We start from the raw sequence: 19,519 nt of genomic DNA, 5'->3' as shown, positions 1-19,519 counted from the left end.
AGAGAGAGAGAGAGAGAGAGAGAGAGAGAGAGAGAGAGAGAGAGAGAGAGAGAGCCATGTGACATCGCCTGCTACAGTGCAGAGATTCTCCCATGCAGCCTGGTCAGGCTGCTACTCAGGTGTCATCAGGTTGACAAGGGAAGCGTGGTTGGTCCCACAGGCTAGGAAATTTCTGAGATATGAACAAATATTCCAGCTATCTGACCTATCCCCAGCAGGAAGACTCTAGATATCGAAGACACTAGACTAGAGCTTACCAAGCTGTGTTTTAGGTTTACATAGGTATTTTGCCAAAAAGAGTGCTGTGTTCAAGGGAGATTGTTTTAAATAAAGTTAAATAAAGTCCCAAGAGGGTGGAAACAGTTAACACTCTCAGCTCCTAACTGAAAGGTTGGAGTCCAACCAAAAGTGCCTTGAAAGAAAGCCTGAAGATCTGCTTCAAAATGGAAGCCACTGAAAACCCGACAGAGAACACTTCTACTCTGACACACACAGGGTCTCCATAAGTAGGAGTTGGTTCAACAGTAATGCTTTCTTCTTTTTTTAATAAACTTTTTATTTTAAATTGAGTGAAGGTTTGCAGAGCAGATCACCAGTTTTACATTCAACAAAGCATATACTTTGCTTCGTTACAATGACTGAAATCCCTTCTTTGTACCATAAATTAATCGTATTTATCTCTATTCGCTTAACTCTTGAATTCCTCCCTGTGTCTCCCACTACCTATGTCCTTCCTCTGTCAACATCTCTTATTATATATGGCCTACCCTCTAGTCCGTGAATAATTTTCCCTTCTCACTTTCCAGTAACCATCATAGAATGTTTCTTTCATCAAGAAAATCTTTTAACTTTTTACAACAGTGCTCTCAACAATACTTGTCCTTTTGTGTTTGATAATTTCACTCAGCATCATGTCCTTCAGGCTTGTCCATGTTGTGAGGGGTTGGCAGATTCATCGCTATTCTTCAAGGTTGCATAGTAGTCCATTGTGTGTATGGATCAAAGTTTGCCTAATCTGTCTCAATTTTTAGATGTATCTATTGAAGGAATATATTGAAGGAACCTGGTTTATCCATTTTGCTATACTCTCTTGATGGTACACTTAATTCTTTTAGATTCAGTATAATTATCAATAGGTATGAATTGATGGCTATCATTTTGTGTTGTGTTTTTTTGTGGTGCTGGTTTCTTTGTTCTACATAAATTTCTGCCCTAAGTTCATTTTGTTTGTGGGTTTTCTTTTAATTTTAATTTTTGTTGTGTTATTTCCCCCCTCACCCATTTATAACAGTCTGTTTTATCTGGAAATCTACTTGACTTCCTCACTATTTGGAATCCCACCTTTTGCTCTGTAGTTGACTTCATCATAAATTTGTATTTCTGGTTCCCTATTTTCAGTCATGTAAGTTTGTTTTGGAGTTCTGGTGTGGCATTATGGATTAATGTGCTGGACTGCAAGGTCAGTGGTTCAAGTTCACCAGCCACTCTTTGGAAACCCTATACAGGGTTGCTATGAGTTGGAACTGATTCAATGACACATAACAACAAGAAGTTTGTTTTACTTTAAATACTACTATATCTGGGTGTATGTTAATCTCAGGTTTTTGTCTACTGTTGTTGGGACCCAGGCCAAAGAACACCCTTTAGTATTTTTTGTAAAGCTGGTTATTACAAATTCTTTCATTTTCTATTTATCTGGAAATGTCCTAACTTCACTGTCATATTTGATTGTTGGATATATGATTCTTGGTTGGCAATTTTTTCTCTTCAGAGTTGTGTATCTGTCATCCCATTGCCTTCTTGCTTGAATGGTTTCTGCTGAGAAATCAGAGCTCAGTCTTATTGGTTCTCCTTTGTAGGTAACTTCATTTTTCCTGATCTGCTCTTAGGATTCTTTGTCTTTGTCTTTAAAAAGTTTGATTATGATATATGTTGGTGATTTTTTTGTGGGGGATCATCCTGATTGGAGTCCTAGTGTGGTACTGTGGGCTAATGTGCTGAACTGCAAAGTCGTTTGAACCACAAGGTTGGTGGTTCAAGCTCACCAGCCGCTCTTTGGAAACCCTATACAGGATCGCTATGGGTTGGAACTGATTCGAAAGCACTTAACAACAACAATCCCGATTGTGATTCATTCAGCTTCTTTCATGATGTTAGGAAAGTTTTCTTTGAATAACTTTTTGACAATTCTGTGCTTTTTATTGTCTCTTCCTGTTTTGGAATTCCAATCATCTGAAAGTAATTCCTCGTTATGGTGTCACTCATAACTAGTAGACTTTCTTTGGATATTTTCATTAATTTTTTCTGATTGTTTTTCTAGCATGTTAGTATAGAGAAATTTATTTTCAAGCTCACTAATCTGGGCTTCCACTGTTTCAAATCCACTCCTTTGCCTTTTCAATGTATTATCCATTTTTGAAATCTTCATTTTAATCTTTTGGATTTATAACTGCAGGTCTTGTATGTTTCAAAATTTGTATCTGTCTGTTTGCTCCTGTAGTGCTTTCCTGAATTCTTCTACAGTTTTTTTTTGTTTGTGTTGTCCTTTCATTATTCTCTGTAAAACCTTTGAAAGCACCTCAATATCAATCTTTTGGATTCTTTTTCAGTTAGTTCCATTACCTTTTCTTCCTCAGAAATGTGTTCTGGCTCTGCATTTTGGTCATTTGCTTGAGCCATCGCTCTCATTTCTTCATGTGAGCTAAAATTGTTGTCTCTAGGACACTGTGGTACTGTATTTGTATGTGATTGATGATTGCATGTTGATGTGTTCTTAGGCTCTCACCAACAGTCTTCTGTATGTGTAGTTAGAAAGTGGAAGTGTGAACACTGTTCACTGCCCATGCACCTCACTGTTCACTGCCCATGCACCTCGGTTTAGGTTGGTTTTGGCTGGTGTTGGCTGCAGTCTATTGTTAATGAGGTGGTATAGGAGGTGGTATTGGCTCTTGCCGAGTGGGTACGATTGCTGTACCTTATCAAGTGGGAAAGATGAGAACCCTCCCACCCCACCCCCAACTTTCACACATACAAACAAAACAGAATAAACAAATAGGCAACCAACAATGAAAAGAGAAAATAAAAAGAGAAAAAGAGAAAAAAACAGGCAATAACAGAAGAAAAGTAACTAACAGAAAAGAGGGACAAGAAAATGTAACTAAAGAAGAAAAAAGTAAGATAATAAAAGGAAGATATATATATATTTAAAAGCTACAAAAAATCCGAGAGAGGGAAGATAATGAAAAGACAAAAAGAGTAGAGAGTAGTAAAGAATGATCAAATGGAAAAGAAGGAAAAATAAAATTAGATCTAGAAAGGATAAAATCCAAGGGAATGTAAAGAGAAGAAGGAGAAGAATAAACAAACAAAATCAATGTAACAATGAAAGGAAAAACACACAAAAAACAAAGAAAATCAGTGCAACTATGGATCTGTTGTTGTTGAGTCCCGTTGAGTTAGTTCCGACCCACAGTGACTCTGTATAGGATTTCCAAGAAGCAGCTGATGAGCTTGAACTGCATATACCTTCCAGTTCAAACTGACTTTGTAGTCCAGCGCATTAACCCACAGTGCCACAACAGGATGCCGGAGAGAACTTCATGGGGTTCCTGCCAGCCAAGGAGCTTATAAGGTGTGTGTCACAGTGATGTGACAGTGGAATTCTAGGCCCTAGGAGTTGCTATAGGCTTAGGTGTTATCTATGCTCGGGGCGGAGTCCTGGTGTGGTGCTTCAGGAAAATGCACTGGACTACAAGGTCAGTCGTTCAAATTCATCAGCTGCTCCTTGGAAACCCTATATGGGTCACTATGAGTTGGAACTGACTCGATGGCACTTAACTACAACAGTGTACTCAATCTGGAAGTTATTTCTAGAGGCCATTGATGAGTTGGTTTCAATGCCTATTAGAACCACAGGGCAGCTGGGGTAGGGTGGCTGGTTACGAAAGTTTCTACTAGACTGACATTAGTCTCGTGGTTCTGTGGGTTCTGTTGGTCGTGAGTCAAACCCACCTGAATCCAGCCACCAAAATGGTACAGCTGGCCCCTGCCTCACAATGGTGTAACTCCCAGCCATGTAGCTCCAAACTCCTGGACAGCAGGGTCTGCACTGAGGATGGATGAGGGTGGGAGCTGGCCACATCTCTGGTCACCAGGGGAGCACAGGGAAACAGAAGGAAGAGCACCTTTCCCATAACCTGTGTGAATCTCTTCTGTCACTGAAGTTGCTCATGAAAGTTCTGGATAGTCACACTGAGTTTGGCCAGCCTTTCACCAGTCACTGTCCCTCTCTCACTGCTCTTGCTCAGCTTCTCCTCCCAGAGTCAGGTCCACTCATTGTGACCGTATGTAGGGTTTCTGAGGAGCAGCTGGTGAATTGGAACTGCTGACTACAATCCACTTCTCTAATCATTCCTCGGAAGTTCAGGGTTCCAGGATTTTCATCTGTGTTTGTTTCATTTTATTTCTTGTATCTTTGTTGTAGATAATCCACATGGCATGCCTGCCTAGTCTGCTTGCTTATTTTCTTGATGTAGGACTTGTAGGGGCTTTCACTCTGTCAACGTGACTCTCCAAGTGTGAGATCAGCCTGCAGTCCTCAAACAGACTTAGACCAAGGAGTTCTGTTTGCCAAAAGCATGGCAGGGGATCTGGATGCCAAATAACCTTCTTTGGGACCTACTCCTTTTTGAGGGTAGAGTTGAGCTTTGGGATGGGGGTCATATCCCCCTTTTCTCTCTTGACACCAGAATGATGCTACAGCAGCACTTCTCAAAACACAAAATCACAAGCAATGAGATATAAGATGAGCCCTAACTCAAGTTACCACAAACTTCTCTCTCTCTCTTTTTTAAAATAAAAAACTGAAAATGGAAACATTAAAAAACCCTCTTCTTAGGGTTTAGGGGACCCAACATTTCAGATCCTTAATGGAAAATTAGTGCTCATCTTGAATAAAGAAGAAAAACAACGCTTTGTATAGCTGACATTATCACTGGACATAGCTAGAGGTGAGAGTCTTATTTTTATTTCTGAAGACAAATAGCTAACCTTTACTTCGTTAGGGCTGGTCTTCTCTGTTGTCTTCTTTCAGAGTATTATGGAGTAAAATGTGTGCTTTCTGAAAGGTTGGTAAAATGTGGTCATTCATACTCCTGGTGCCCCATTTACTTCGAAACTAGGCTACTTTATTCTTCATCAGATGGCTTTTCTCTTCTCTGCCACCAATTATTATCATCACCAAACATTTCCTGGGCTTATAAACTGGCTGTTTGTGTTAAAACAACTGGAGTTGACAGGGGAGCTGGGTGACAGTGATAGGACAGGGACACACTCAGTGGTAACATTAGATGGTGGGTACAGCCTGGCAGCCAATTACAGCAAATCTTTCATGCCCGAGGAAGACAGATGCCACCTCCCCTGAAAGGCAGGCAGAGCACTTCTTGACAGGTGCAGGCAACTGTCTTGTTTTCAAGTGAGTAAATAAGCTCTCATCACATGGAACTCTTTTGCACTGAGGGAGCTCAGTGCTGACCAGGACCACCACCCTGACTGCATCATGTGGGGCTGAAAGCATGCACAAGATGGGCACTTCTTTGGCCTCACATCTTTATGTTAGCACAGTTGGAGACTCAAAATGTCTGGGACCCTCTAGCAGTGCTGCCTCAGTGTGTGCAGGATATGTATACATCTCAGCTCTCTGATGAGGCTCCAGAGTTCTCTGAGGAAAGCTGTCTGCTGGGAGACCAAGCTCTTGATAGACTCACAGAACTTGGGGAGTTCTGCAAGTCCTGGGCCAGCCTCCCAGCACTACACTGTGCCCTGCGCTCTGTATAAAATTGTGGAAGCCCTGCAACCATGTGGGAAAATGCTCAGTTATGGCAAAATTCTTACCATCTACTGAGCTGAGAGGTGTGTCCATGATCGTCAAGCTTGGAATAACTAGACCAGAGGCAGTATGGGATGTTGAGTGAGTCACAAGTTCAATTCCTGGCTCTACTGTCTCACTTACTCTTGTCTCAGGGGTAGCCACTGCCTTTTTGGAGTCTCAGACTACTCATCTGTAAACAGGGCATAGAAATAAACCACAGCCACAATAATAAAACAGTTAACACTGTGTTTTTCTTATACACCAGGCTAAGCATTTTGTGCTGCTGTTGGCATCCATCAAGTCGTCTCTAGATTCATGGTGACCCTATGTACAACATCCACAGTTTGCATCATCCCTATGATTGGCTACGGATCGGACCACTGTGAGACACAGGGTTTTCTTTCGCTGAAATTTGGAATTAGATGACCAGGCCTTTCTTCCTAATCTGTCTTAGTCTGGAGATCCACTGAAACCTGTTCAGCATCATTTGTTGGCTGGTTGGTTATGTGCCGTGGAGTCAGTTCCAACCCATAGAGATCCTGTACAGGGTTTCTAAGGCTGTAAGTCTTTACGGGAGCAGAAAGCCTCATCTTTCTCCTGCGGAACAGCTGGTTGTTTTGAACTGTTGACCTTGAGGTTCACAGCCTGATTCATAACCACTATGCTACCAGAGCTTCCACTAATAGATGAGTGGTGGCTGAGAGGTCCACTGCCCAAGAATTGAATCCTGCCACTGACCTACACTGTCCTCACTATGTTCATGCATCGTTAGAGTAATCATTGGGGTACTTCATGGAGTCGGTTCCCACTCATAGCAACCCTGTATAGACTTTCCAAGGAGCAGCTGGTGGGTTTGAACTGCTAATGACAGTATAGAATTGCTGACCTTGCAATTAGCAGTCCACTGTTTATCCTAAAGCACCACACCAGGACACCACATATATAGATGTTGTTGTTCTTAAGTGCTGTCTAGTCAGTTCTGACTCAAAGTGACCCTGTATAGTGTTTCCGAAGAGCAACTGATGGGTTTGAACTGCTGACCTTGTGTATCACAGCCCAATGCTTATACTACAGTGCCACATCAGGACTCCATATATATAGAATGTTGTTGTTGTTAAGTGCTGTTGAGTCGGTTCTGACCCATAGCGACCCTGTATAGGGTTTCTGAGGAGCAGCTGGTGAGCTTGAACCACCGACTTTGCAGTCTGACACATTAACCCACAGCGCCACACCAGGACTTCTATACTGTCATTATCATTATTATCCTGTCTCATATGGTGCATGAAGGTTGGAGGTACTTTCTTTGTTTGTGTGTGTGTATGTATGTATGTATAGATAGAGAGATAGATAGATAGATAGATAGATAGATAGATAGATAGATAGATAGATAGATAGATATAGATGATATAGATATAGGAGCTCTGGTAGCGTAATGGTTACGAATCGGGCTGCGAACCTTAAGGTCAGCAGTTCGAAATTACCAGGTGCTCCGTGGGAGAAAGATGAGGCTTTCTACTCCCATAAAGATTTACACCCTCGGAAACCCTGTACAGGGTCGCTATGGGTTGGAACCAACTCGACGGCACTTAACAACCACAACAACATAGATATAGATATATATTATAGTGGAGTCCGGGAGTCTTGATGTGGTGTTGTGGGCTAATGCATTAGATGGCAAAGTTGTGTAAACTGCAAGGTTGGTGGTTCAAGCTCACCAGCTGCTCCTTGTAAACCCTATATAGGGTCGCTACAGGTCAGAATCTACTTGACAGCACTTAACAACAACAACGTAATATAGTAACTCCTTAAATCAGCAGTGCTAGCTTGTTCTTTCTGTCTCTGAAGGAATGAATACTCATAAAAATTATTTGCGAAAATTTTTAAGTGAAAGGTGTATTTGTTATCATTTTTTCCCCAAAAAGAAAGTGCCTCCAACCTTCATGGACCATATGAGACAGGAAACTAATACTGATGACAGTCGCTGCATCATTTCCCAAGCACGCATGGTGCACAGAACATTACTGATGGGATGCTCACAGAGGCCCTAAAGAATGGGGTTGGCAACTGTTTTCAATGAGGAGAGACTTAAAATGGCCACGTGACCTGCTCTGAATCTGAGCAAGGGGGAGAGTCCGGATTCAAGCCAGGCCCTCCAGATGCTAGGGCTGAGCTCTTGCAGCAGGATTAGGGCTCCCATGGGTATAGGGCAGGGTGGATCAGAGCCCTGGCACCTGCCAGGGATCACACTTAAAGAAGAGCAAGAGATACAACCCAGCCAGCAGCTCCAGTGGGGTCAGGAGCCAAGTCCTCTGATCATTCAATAAGCCTTAAAGGTGCTCACAGCCCCTCCCCACTAAGTTTGGGACTGGCCCCATCCTTAGGCCAACCCTTTGCCATGAGTCCTGCATGCCCAGTCCAAGACTAGGCTCTTCGTGCCACCCTGCAGGAAGGTGGGAGCTGCAGGGAGCCTCTAACCCCACAATAGCCATGAGCCTCAGATCTGGAGTTGGTCAGACCTTGGTTTAGATCCCAGTTCTGCTACTACAAGCTGTTGTCATCTGGGTGAAAGAACGTTGGTTCCAACACCTCAGTTTCTCCATCTGCTCATAGGGAAGACAGCAATAATGAATTTACAGAGTGTGATGCAGATTAAGTATAAAGTATTTAGCATTGTACCTGACTCCATCACTGAGGTTCACTAATCAGTTGTTATTGTTAATTACTTCATTTATTATTATTATTAAATGGTTAGCAGAACCTTCCTGGAAGGTGCTGACTCACTAGACCTAAGGTACCCTTACAAGTCCCAATAAAGACTCCCCATCTTACCAGAGGCATTGTTTTTAGTAATGTGAATTTAATCCATTGAAGTAGCACCATTTTTACCCCCATTTTACAGATGAAAAAACTGAGGCAAGGAGAAGTTCAGCATCTTGCCAAAGGTCACACAGCTAATTAGTGCCAGAGTTAGGAATGACTATGGGTTTGGCTCTGGAGTCCACATCCTTTACCACTGCACTACAAGAAGCATCCAAATGTGGGCCTTCCTTGTCTCCCTTGCACCTGAGACCCCAGACCCCCTGACTCTCTGTAAGTCAGTCTCAGTGTCTGCTCCAAGTTCTGACCAACACCTTCCGGGATCACCCAGATTCCTCACCCTGCCCAGCACCAGACTATAACCCATCCAGTGGCCAGGCCACTCATACCAAAGGACCCAGCCCACCTGCCCCCCTTTGCAGTCCCAGCACTACCCCTCCTCTGCCCCATATGGGGCCCCAGGAAGAGAGGCCAGCTCCTCCCTGCATGGGGTGTGTGGCCAGCACCAACACAGAGCCCAGCACCACAGGCACAATGCCTTATAAGGCCGCAGGGACAGGAAAACCACTTCAAAGCTGGGCTTTGGGGAGTGAGCTGGAGTTTGGTTGGGTTTTTCCTCTTTGTGTTTGAGACTCTGTACTCCTGAATTTAATATCGTTCCCCACCCACCTGTCCCAGCAGTTCTTTGTCAATCTTTCTGTTCTCTAAGAGCTAACAGATGTTGGTGCCCCGGGGCTTCAAAGGAAACTCCTGGTACCCAAAGAACACGGTACAACTTATAGATTCCAAGAATGCACAGAGCTGGGACATTCCAGGAAGGCGAGATGGAGAAGGGTTGAGAAGAGGACCCAGGCCGCCCTAGGAATCCTTAGATCCACACAGCCTGCTCCAGAGCTGCCTCAGGAAATTCCTGGCAAGCTTTCTTCCCAGCACAGCACATATGCAGTCGGCCAGTTCCTGGGGAACTGGCGCCACTATGGCCTGGCCTTTCAGACAGTGTGATTTCCCCTTCCTCACAGCCCCACTCCAGAGGCAGGGCTTCTTGAGGTTCACTGCTTTCAGTTCAACTCTCACTCACGATGACCTTATATATGACAGAATACAGTGTCATCCAGTCTTGTGCCATCTTCATTATCACTAGCATGTGTGTATCTTCCAGATATTCCCAGTGTTCTGTTCTGATAGATAGCATTTTCATTGGCTCATTTTCAGAAGCACACTGTAAGGCATTTGCTTTTTATCTGGAAGCTCTCCTGAAACCTGTTCACTATGGGTCACCCCACTTTTATTTGAAATACTGATGGTATAGATTCTAGCATCACAGCAACATGCAAGCCACCATGGTATGACAAACTGACAGGGCAGAGATGCTCCATTTTTGAGTCCAAGGTAACCCAGAAGTCAGGGTGACGAGGCTCCAGGCCAGTTGCACCCTTGGCTGCTGGAATGACACTGGAAATGTGACTTAACTTACACTCTCTTTCTCTTCTTAAAATGGGGATGTAGATGTCAGAAGCACCAAAGAGAAAATGTAGACAAAATCCTGAGGCTGGAGTCTGACGCAAAGTTGGGGAACACTAAATCTCTACTCTTGTGGAGTGCCCTCCCTCTAATGTGCTTGGGAACATTCTTAATTCTGTCCTCACAAGAACCCAGCAATAGCGAGTCCACATCCCAGTGTCTGCTCTCAGATAGCACTCCCATTAGCGTACCAGGAGGCTTGACCAAGTTCTGTGATGTCTGGGGCAACCTTGCTCCTATTAATCAGCAACCAGAAATACCCTGAATAGCCATCAAAGGAAACGACACATTTCTGGCACATTTCCTTTGTGGTGGAATCCAATTCAGGGGATGAAAAGAATGGTTTGGATCAGGAAAGACAAACATGAGTGAAAAGATACACACAGCATGATACTTCATGTACATCTGAGAAGACACAAGAGTCCCTGGGTGGTGCAAAGGTTAAATACGCTTGGGAGGTAACCAAAAGTTTGTCAGCTCAAATCCACCCAGATCTATCTACCTGAAAACTCAGCCTCTGAAAACCCTAGGAAGTCAAGCTCCACTCTGACACACATGGGGTCACCATGAGTCAGGCTGACACAGTGACAACTGGTTTAGACATACACATGAATCATGGGTTCATCCATATGGAGGGCAATACATGGCAAAAGACTGCTAGGCTTATCTCTAAGGAAAGTAAATGGTCAGAACTATTCCCATTTAACACATATGGCTATATTCATGTTACTAGGGCTACTAAAACCCTCTTTAAAGAGTAGGTGGTGAGTCAGTTCCGACTCATAGAGACCCTGTGCAGGGTTTCTGAGGAATGACTGATGGGCTTAAACCGCTGACTTGTGGTTCAAACTGACTGCAGTCCAGAGCATTAAGCCACAGTGCCACACCAGGACTCCAGAAACGTGGTGCTTAAACACTGTCTAATTAACTTTGTGCTTTTGAGTGCCTGGCACACAGTAGGTGCTCAATCATATTTGTTGAATTCAACTAAGAAATGTAGGTGAAGACAATATGGATACCTTCAAGTCCTGTGCAAATTTTATTGTTGTTAAGTGCCATCGAGTTGGTTCCGACTCATAGTGACCCTGTCTATATAAGGTTTCCAAGGAGTAGGAGGTGGGTTTGAACTGTGTACCTTATGGTTTTCAGTCCAGTGCTGATCCTACAGCACCACACCAGGAGTCCTGTGCAAATATAAAGGTCTAAACATTGGCTGATTATGGGCTGAAGGAGAGACAGAGTAAATAACAGAGTCATTGTCCCAGTGTTAACTTATAGAAATTCTCTATATAATACTGACAGATCCAGAACTTCGTGCTTGCTAGTACCATTGGTTAGTTACATAACACAAAAGGCACAAGCTGTTAAAATTTATATCTTCTCCCTAATAGTTGTAATCTATGTCGATATAATAAATCTCAGTACAAATGGTGGTTGATGCAACATCACAATTTTTATAAAACCGAAGGGGTACAATTTAAGCTTGAGTAAAAGGGTCAAAGAGGTCCCTGGGTGGCACAAATGATTTGCACTTTCCTACTGGCTTGAACCATCTAGTGCTGTCATGGAAGGAAGAACAGGCAGTCTGCTTCTATAAAGATGACTGCCAACAATTCCCTGTGGAGTCCAGTTCTACTCTGTAACAAGTCAGAAGCCAACTTGATGGCAGCTAACAACAACAATCACAATAATAACAAAGGGTTCCAAACATACATTTCACCTTGGTTCAGTTATACATTTTATCTTCCTTCTTTTGGTTGACTGGCTAATTCAAGCCATGTTGTTGTTGTTGTTAAGTGCCGTTGAGTCGGTTTCGACCCATAGCGACCCTGTACAGGGTTTCCGAGGGTGTAAATCTTTATGGGAGTAGAAAGCCTCATCTTTCTCCCACGGAGCACCTGGTAGTTTCGAACTGCTGACCTTAAGGTTCGCAGCCCGATTCGTAACCATTACGCTACCAGAGCTCCTATATCTATATCTATATCATCTATATCTATCTATCTCTCTCTCTCTCTATCTCTATCTATCTATCTATCTATCTATCTATCTATACATACATACATACATACACACACACAAACAAAGTACCTCCAACCTTCATGCACCATATGAGACAGGATAATAATGATAATGACAGTATAGAAGTCCTGGTGTGGCGCTGTGGGTTAATGTGTCAGACTGCAAAGTCGTTTGAACTGCAAGGTCGGTGGTTCAAGCTCACCAGCTGCTCCTCAGAAACCCTATACAGGGTCGCTATGGGTCAGAACCGACTCAACAGCACTTAACAACAACAACATTCTATATATATGGAGTCCTGATGTGGCACTGTAGTATAAGCATTGGGCTGTGATACACAAGGTCAGCAGTTCAAACCCATCAGTTGCTCTTCGGAAACACTATACAGGGTCACTTTGAGTCAGAACTGACTAGACAGCACTTAAGAACAACAACATCTATATATGTGGTGTCCTGGTGTGGTGCTTTAGGATAAACAGTGGACTGCTAATTGCAAGGTCAGCAATTCTATACTGTCATTAGCAGTTCAAACCCACCAGCTGCTCCTTGGAAAGTCTATACAGGGTTGCTATGAGTGGGAACCGACTCCATGAAGTACCCCAATGATTACTCTAACGATGCATGAACATAGTGAGGACAGTGTAGGTCAGTGGCAGGATTCAATTCTTGGGCAGTGGACCTCTCAGCCACCACTCATCTATTAGTGGAAGCTCTGGTAGCATAGTGGTTATGAATCAGGCTGTGAACCTCAAGGTCAACAGTTCAAAACAACCAGCTGTTCCGCAGGAGAAAAGATGAGGCTTTCTGCTCCCGTAAAGACTTACAGCCTTAGAAACCCTGTACAGGGTCTCTATGGGTTGGAACTGACTCCACGGCACATAACCAACCAGCCAACAAATGATGCTGAACAGGTTTTTGAGGCCGTAAATCTTTATGGGAGCAGAAAGCCTCATCTTTCTCCCGCAGAGCAGCTGGTAGTTTCAAACTGCTGAACTTGCGGTTCGCAGCCTGATTCGTAACCACTACGCTACCAGAGTTCAGTACATGAAAAATGAAGTTTCCTTTTTAATTTTATTCATACAGATACTTTTTAAACTTGTGCTAGTTTGTGTATACTATTTCTTTTGTAAGATAAAATGCTCATTGTAAGTTTTGCTTTCATTTTAAAACCTGACTTACTAAATTTAAAAGAGTTACTTAGGTCATTAGCAGAATTTTCTTCGTTAGATGTTTAAGTCTGCCTTGTTAGGTATTTGATATATTTAAAATAATTCAGTAGTTTAAATTCATAATTTGAAATGTTAAAGAAAATTTGATATTTTAAGCATCAAAGTGATGTTATCTGTTTAGGAAACTTTGATTTATCAAGTATGTGAGCTAACTGAAAAATATTAAGGAACAAGTGGGGAAAAAAAAAACCAAAACAAAGTAGTGGCAAAGCTGAGTTCAAACCCTCAGGGCCTCAGCCTCCTCTTTCCAAGAATGGTCCGTGAGCCAAGATAATGCTTAAGGTCCCAGACCCTCTGAGGTTCCAGGCCATCTCCAGTAGCAAAGAAGAGTTCCTCTCTGGAGCAACACCCAAGAAACAAGAGAGTGGGGAAGAATCACTTTCTGGGCCTCAGTTTCCATGATTCTAACCTGTGTGTTACTTCTGACATAGCTTCTAGAGGGCTCATCTCCTATAGAATTTCCATGACTTCCAGAGCCCACACTCTACCCACTAACTGTGCTGGAATTCACCCACACTCAGGCTCAGCTGCATCAACGTGCAAAATGAAAGGTCAGGGAAAAGAGAGACAGGGTGTTGGTGGTGGCCACCAGGAAGGGTTGCTGGAAGTTTTGGCTCTAAGGACAGGTCAGGAGGGCAGCCTCCTCCCCTGGTATTTGAGGAAGGTCATCAGAACCCAGACTGCAGGGATAGGAAATAGTGTCTTTCCCAAAGGAGTGAAAATGTGTGCAGGGTTCTTGGCTACTCCCTGTGGACACCCAGCCTCCTCCGACCACAGTTCACCCAACTGTGGCCATGGGTCCATCTGCCCTGCTCTCATCCCACTCCAGATGCAGCTAAGCCAATTGAAATCCTTTCCTGGGATTTTTTTCCTAGGCACTGGTAAGCAATCGCTCCAGTGCTAGGGACAGTTCACTTGAAGAGGAAGCTCACACAGACACCTAGACAGGGGGTTTGTGGTGAAGGGCTCATGTCCCACCATCTCTAGAAGTAAGTTCCTGTTTTGCTCTCTTGTGCATCCCCAAAACCTAGAACAGTGCTTGACACAGTTGCTGTTGTTAGATGTCATTAAGTTGATTTCCAGCTTATAGAAGCCCCATGTGACGGAGTGGTACTATCCCATTGGGGTGTCTCAGCTGTCACCTTTACAGAAGCTGATCATCTGGTTTTTCTCCTGCAGAGCACCACCAGTAACCTTTCAGTTAGCATCTGAGCACTTAACTGTTATGTCACTAGGGCTTCTTCCTGATGCAGTTGGTGTTGTCAGTTGCCATGGAGTCAATTCCGACTCATAGGGGACCCAATGTGACAGAGTCCAACTGCCCCAGAGGCTTTCCTAGGTCAGATCGTAGACCCTCAATATCTGTTGGAAGAATGCCTAGGCTAGCTCCATGCTTACCTGCCTCTCCTGGGGGCAGGCTGGTTACAGAAGACACTAAAATCCCCTCATTGCTTATAACAGTTAAGACAGGGCTTCTGTCTTTTGAAACGGAAAGCTCTGATTCTCATAACCTCCAGAACCAATACCAAACTGTTGCTGTCAAGTCAACCTGACTCTTGGCAACCCACTGTGTGTCAGAATAGAAGTGTGCTGCACAGGGTTTTCAAGAGCCAGTGCTCTAGTAGAATACTGCTAGGCATGCCTTTTGATGTGTCTGTGGGAGGACTAGACTCTCCAACCTTTCAGTTGGAGCAGTTAAGCACATTAACTACTTGAACCACCCAGAGACTCCAGAACTAAGACATGGTCTCCAGCATAAGAGCCAAAGGAAAGACAGAGTTTCTGCAGCCCAGCTGTGCTGAGGTCACCTCCACAAATCTCCCTCTAGTCTGGCTCAACTCTGAGAGACAAGTGAGCTGAGGGATGGGGGTGGAAGAAGGCAGGTTCCAAGGAGTTTGCATGCAGAGCTGGCCTTCCAGTTACATCCTGGGGACCAGACCTTCAAGACTGTAAAGACGTAGCAGCAATTAAAATTCCTCAGATTTCTGAATGTTTTTATCTCCTTGAGATGTAATCAATGTGCTCCCAACTATACATCCCTACTGCATCTTCTGGGAGACAGCAGCCCAGAGCCTTCTCCTCCCCACATACTCAGAACTTCAGCTTGACCTTGTTTTCTGGGCTTGGGAATCTGCTTCTCAGGAAGATGGGTGGCCAGCAGAGTAGAACCACAGAGCACAGCAGGAAGAGCTTTAGACCTCTAGAGCCACCATGTTCCCCTCCTCCAGGTCTCAGACCACACAGGCTGCAAATAATTCCCCCAAATGGGTCTTCCCTGTTCCAGTCACTATGGGGATCAGTAACGGGCCAGCAAAGTCCACTTCCCAGGATGTGACTCCAGCAACTTCTTTTTCTCCCAAGCCTCAGTCCCTCCTGGGATACTATTATTATCAGTTGTTGGCAGTTGTCCAGTCCTACACCATTTCTGAAACTGTTGGTATGCTTGAGTCCACTATTGTGGTCACTGTGTCTTCCAACCTAGAGGGCTCATCTCCTAGCACTATACTGGATGCTGGGATCCATACATTTTTCCATTGGCTAATTTTCAGAAGCTCGCCAGTCTTTTCTTCCTAGCCTGTCTTAGCCTGGAAGTTCCACTGAGTTCTGTTCACTATGGATGACCCTCCTGGTATTAAAAATACCAGGGACATAGTTTTCAAGATCATAGCAATATGCAAGTCACCACAGTACAACAAACTGACAGCTGAGTGGTGGTTATTGTTGTTGTTGTTATGTGCCGTGGAGTCGACCCTGTACAGGGTTTCTGAGGCTGTAAATATTTACGGGAACAGAAAGCCTCCTCTTTCTCCCACGGAACAGCTGGTAGTTTCGAACTGCTGACCTTGTGGTTCGCAGCCCGATTCATAATCACTACGCTACCAAAGCTCCTACTCAAAGTTATTTTTTATCTATATATTTTATATTAAATGCAGAACCATTAAAATACTCACTCACCACCTCAAATCCTGTGGACCATGCTTTGGGAATGAATGGCAAGATTAAAAGAGCCCAAACTGGAAATCCTCTGCCTCTGAAGAGGTTAGGTTTGTTCCCACAGGTGGAAGAGGGAGAAGGGGGAAGGGGTGATACCTGAGCAAGGCCAGGAACCAGGTGAGGGCTGATGAAAGGGCCCTATCACAACCCAAGGGACAACTCACTGCAGCTGCTCCGCTAAAGCTCATGTTTCTGGAATGCAATTTCTGGGCATGAGGGAAATGTCTGTTGAAAGAAAAAAAAAAAAAAAAGACCAAACCCACAGGAGGCAGTAAAGGTTAGCATTACCCAGAATCCTCCCTAATCTCAAGCTATTGGCATGTCCTGTCCCAGCTTTCAGGAAGAGATAGCCAAGTGCAGGGCAGATTGTCCAGGGCTGGGTAGGCTTGACTGGAATTCTCCTAGTAGTCTCCAAAGAAGTTTCTGCAGTGGAAACCAAGATTGGATAGGATTGTCCCACAGGGATAACTGAGGTAATGAATCTACAAGACTCAGAGATAATAATAGCCAACATTTAGCAAGTGTATGCCACATGCCAAGTACTGTGCTAAGCATTTTATGTACATCATGATGAATTACTCCCAACAATCCTGCAAGCTGGGCACTGTTGTGTTCCCCACTTGTGCCATGAGGAAACTGTGGCTTAAAGAGGTTAAATGACTCACCTGAGTTGCCAGTCAGATCTGGGTTTGAGCCCTGGTTCCTGTACTTTATAATGCATGTCCTTATACAAATGACTTCACTTGCCTATGCCCAGTTTACTTACCTATCTAGTAGGGCTTCTATGAAAGCAGAATTAGAGAATGGAAAAAAACTATAGTTTTCAAGGATTTCATTCTACTCGAGTCAATAATCAACACCCATGGAAGTAGAAGCCAAGAAATCAACTGGCTTATTCTATTGTGTGAATCTACTGCAAAACACCTCTTCACAGTTCTAAAAAGCAAAGACATCACTATGAGGATGAATGTGTATCTGAGGCAAGCCATGATAGTCTTTTCAATCACTTCATACATGTGTGAAAACTGAATAGTGTACAAGGAAGACAGAAGAAAAACTGATGCATTCCAATTGTGGTGTTGGCAAAGATTGTTGAATCTACCATGGACTACCAAAAAGGGAAGAAATTAGTCTTAAAAGAAATTTAGCCATAGTGCTTCTTAAGTAAGGATGGTGTGGCTCACTTAGTAAGAAAAACAATCAATTGCTAAGAAAAGGACATCCTGTTTGGTAAGGTGAAGGGTCAGTTAAACGAGAGAAATCTTCAATAAGATGGATTGCTACAATAGCTTCAATGTGGCTCAAACATGACAAAGAACGTGTAGATGATGAAGGAATAGACAACACTCTGTTCTACTACTGTGCATGAGGCCATCATTAGTCAGAGCCAACTCTCCAGCAACCAACAATGACATTTGAAAAGGTAGCTCTCTCTGGACCCCATCTTTCAGTCTTCCCCTTCCTGTCTACTTCCCTATGCCTGACCCCTGCACTGCCATATGCACCCCACAGACACTAAATGGACCTAGACCTGACAGACTGCCTGCGTGCTGCACCTCTCAGTCTCTGCCCAGCTACCTGACCCTCCACATTGCTGACCTGCCATGCTGCCGACAGATTAAGCTGCTGACCTATCACACTAGCAGCTAACCTGTAAGGCCACAGAGCCAACAACTGAAGGGCGGAATAAGTAGCTATGGTGTGACCCAGATCTTCAAGTAGCTGGGCTGTCCCTACCAGTGGCTCCTGATCCTGGTACAGGTCCTGGGTCTGCTGCCAGGATCCAACAAGTGCACTCTGTTGAGCAGGGTGACTACAAACCAGGGTGCTTATGACAGCTAGAACTGTCATCTGTGGACCTGAGATGACCACAGCCCCAGTCACTGTATGGGAGGATGAGTGTTCCTACCGAGGGTAGGCCAGCCCTGTAGGGAATCATGCAGGCTGGAAATCCAGCAGGGGGTGTATTTTACCATAGCCTCAGGAGTAAAGTGTTGGGGGTTCCTTGTTTTTCCTAAATAAATTGATGCAACAAGACCCTCTTATTTTGTATATCTCCAGAGTCTTCATTTTCTGGAGAGGTATGAGGACTAGTGTCAAGGAGAATAATGGTTTGATCCACACTCTTAGATGCTCCTGTTGAACATACACATACACACCCATGCACACACACACACTATCCACCACCTTTGAAGAAAACATCTTGCAGAATTCATCTTCCTGCCTACTCTGAACCTAGGCCGCCCTTATACTTCCCTTCCTTACCCCCTGCTGCCTTAGTACAGCCTAGGGAAACTTCTCACCTCTCCCTCATAGGGTGGGCCACCTATTATTGTGGAGCCTTTGAAGCTTGGCCTGGGCCACCGCCTCTGCCTGAAGAGCCCTCTTCCCTTCACTGCCAAGGGAACCAGTGTGAATGCTGCTTCTCCTTCAAAGTCTTCACCAGCATTGGCTCTGGATTGGGCAGAACCAAGGGTTGACATAGCTGGGCATACAGAATACTCAGATCACTCTGAAACTTAGCTTTATGTGTCACCAGATCTGTGCTGCTAGGTCTCAGTGTTCACATCTGCAAAATGGAGTCATCAATTCATTCCTGTCTGCAGCACAGGAAAGCCTGAGTGTCCCTCAAAAAACAAAACAAAACAAAAAAAACTGCTCACATTCGAGGTGCTCCTCAAAGTGAAGGATGATGCAGAGCTCTCATGGGTAGGGAGCAAGTGAGGGGCCCAGTTTAGAGTCTGATCCTGCTGTGTCATTAAACCAAAAAGAGATCCAGAGGCCCCGCCTCTATGCACATAGAACATTTCTGGTCCCATACCCAATACTTCAATAACAGTGACTGACTGCCCTAAGAATGTGAACTCTGGATTATTTGAATATTGTGCTGTTGCGGCTCTTCTCTTCTTTTGTCTCTTTTTAACCAAAAAATGAATTGTTTTTATACAAAAAAGAAACTGAACTTTAAAAGAGTGCCTGCTTCATTAAAAAGACTGACATGACTCCATCGTCTTGCTTAGCATGTCCACCAAGATGCCTAACAGTATATTTCAAACTCTTGAACTCCCCTAAA

At 44.0% G+C, this 19,519-nt stretch overlaps 1 protein-coding gene across 1 annotated transcript in view; it reads right to left on the bottom strand.

Annotated features, from left to right (window-relative positions):
* Positions 1-19,519, bottom strand: part of NKD1 (naked cuticle homolog 1 (Drosophila)) — a 143,297-nt gene that overhangs the window by 34,953 nt on the left and 88,825 nt on the right. The window lies entirely within an intron of this gene.

The sequence above is a fragment of the Chrysochloris asiatica genome, unplaced genomic scaffold (assembly GCF_000296735.1).
Source record: "Chrysochloris asiatica unplaced genomic scaffold, ChrAsi1.0 scaffold00251, whole genome shotgun sequence".
NCBI classification, from domain to species: Eukaryota; Metazoa; Chordata; class Mammalia; order Afrosoricida; family Chrysochloridae; genus Chrysochloris; species Chrysochloris asiatica.
The sequence above is the reverse complement of the archived record's forward strand: the minus strand, read 5'-3'. Positions and strand labels throughout refer to the sequence as shown.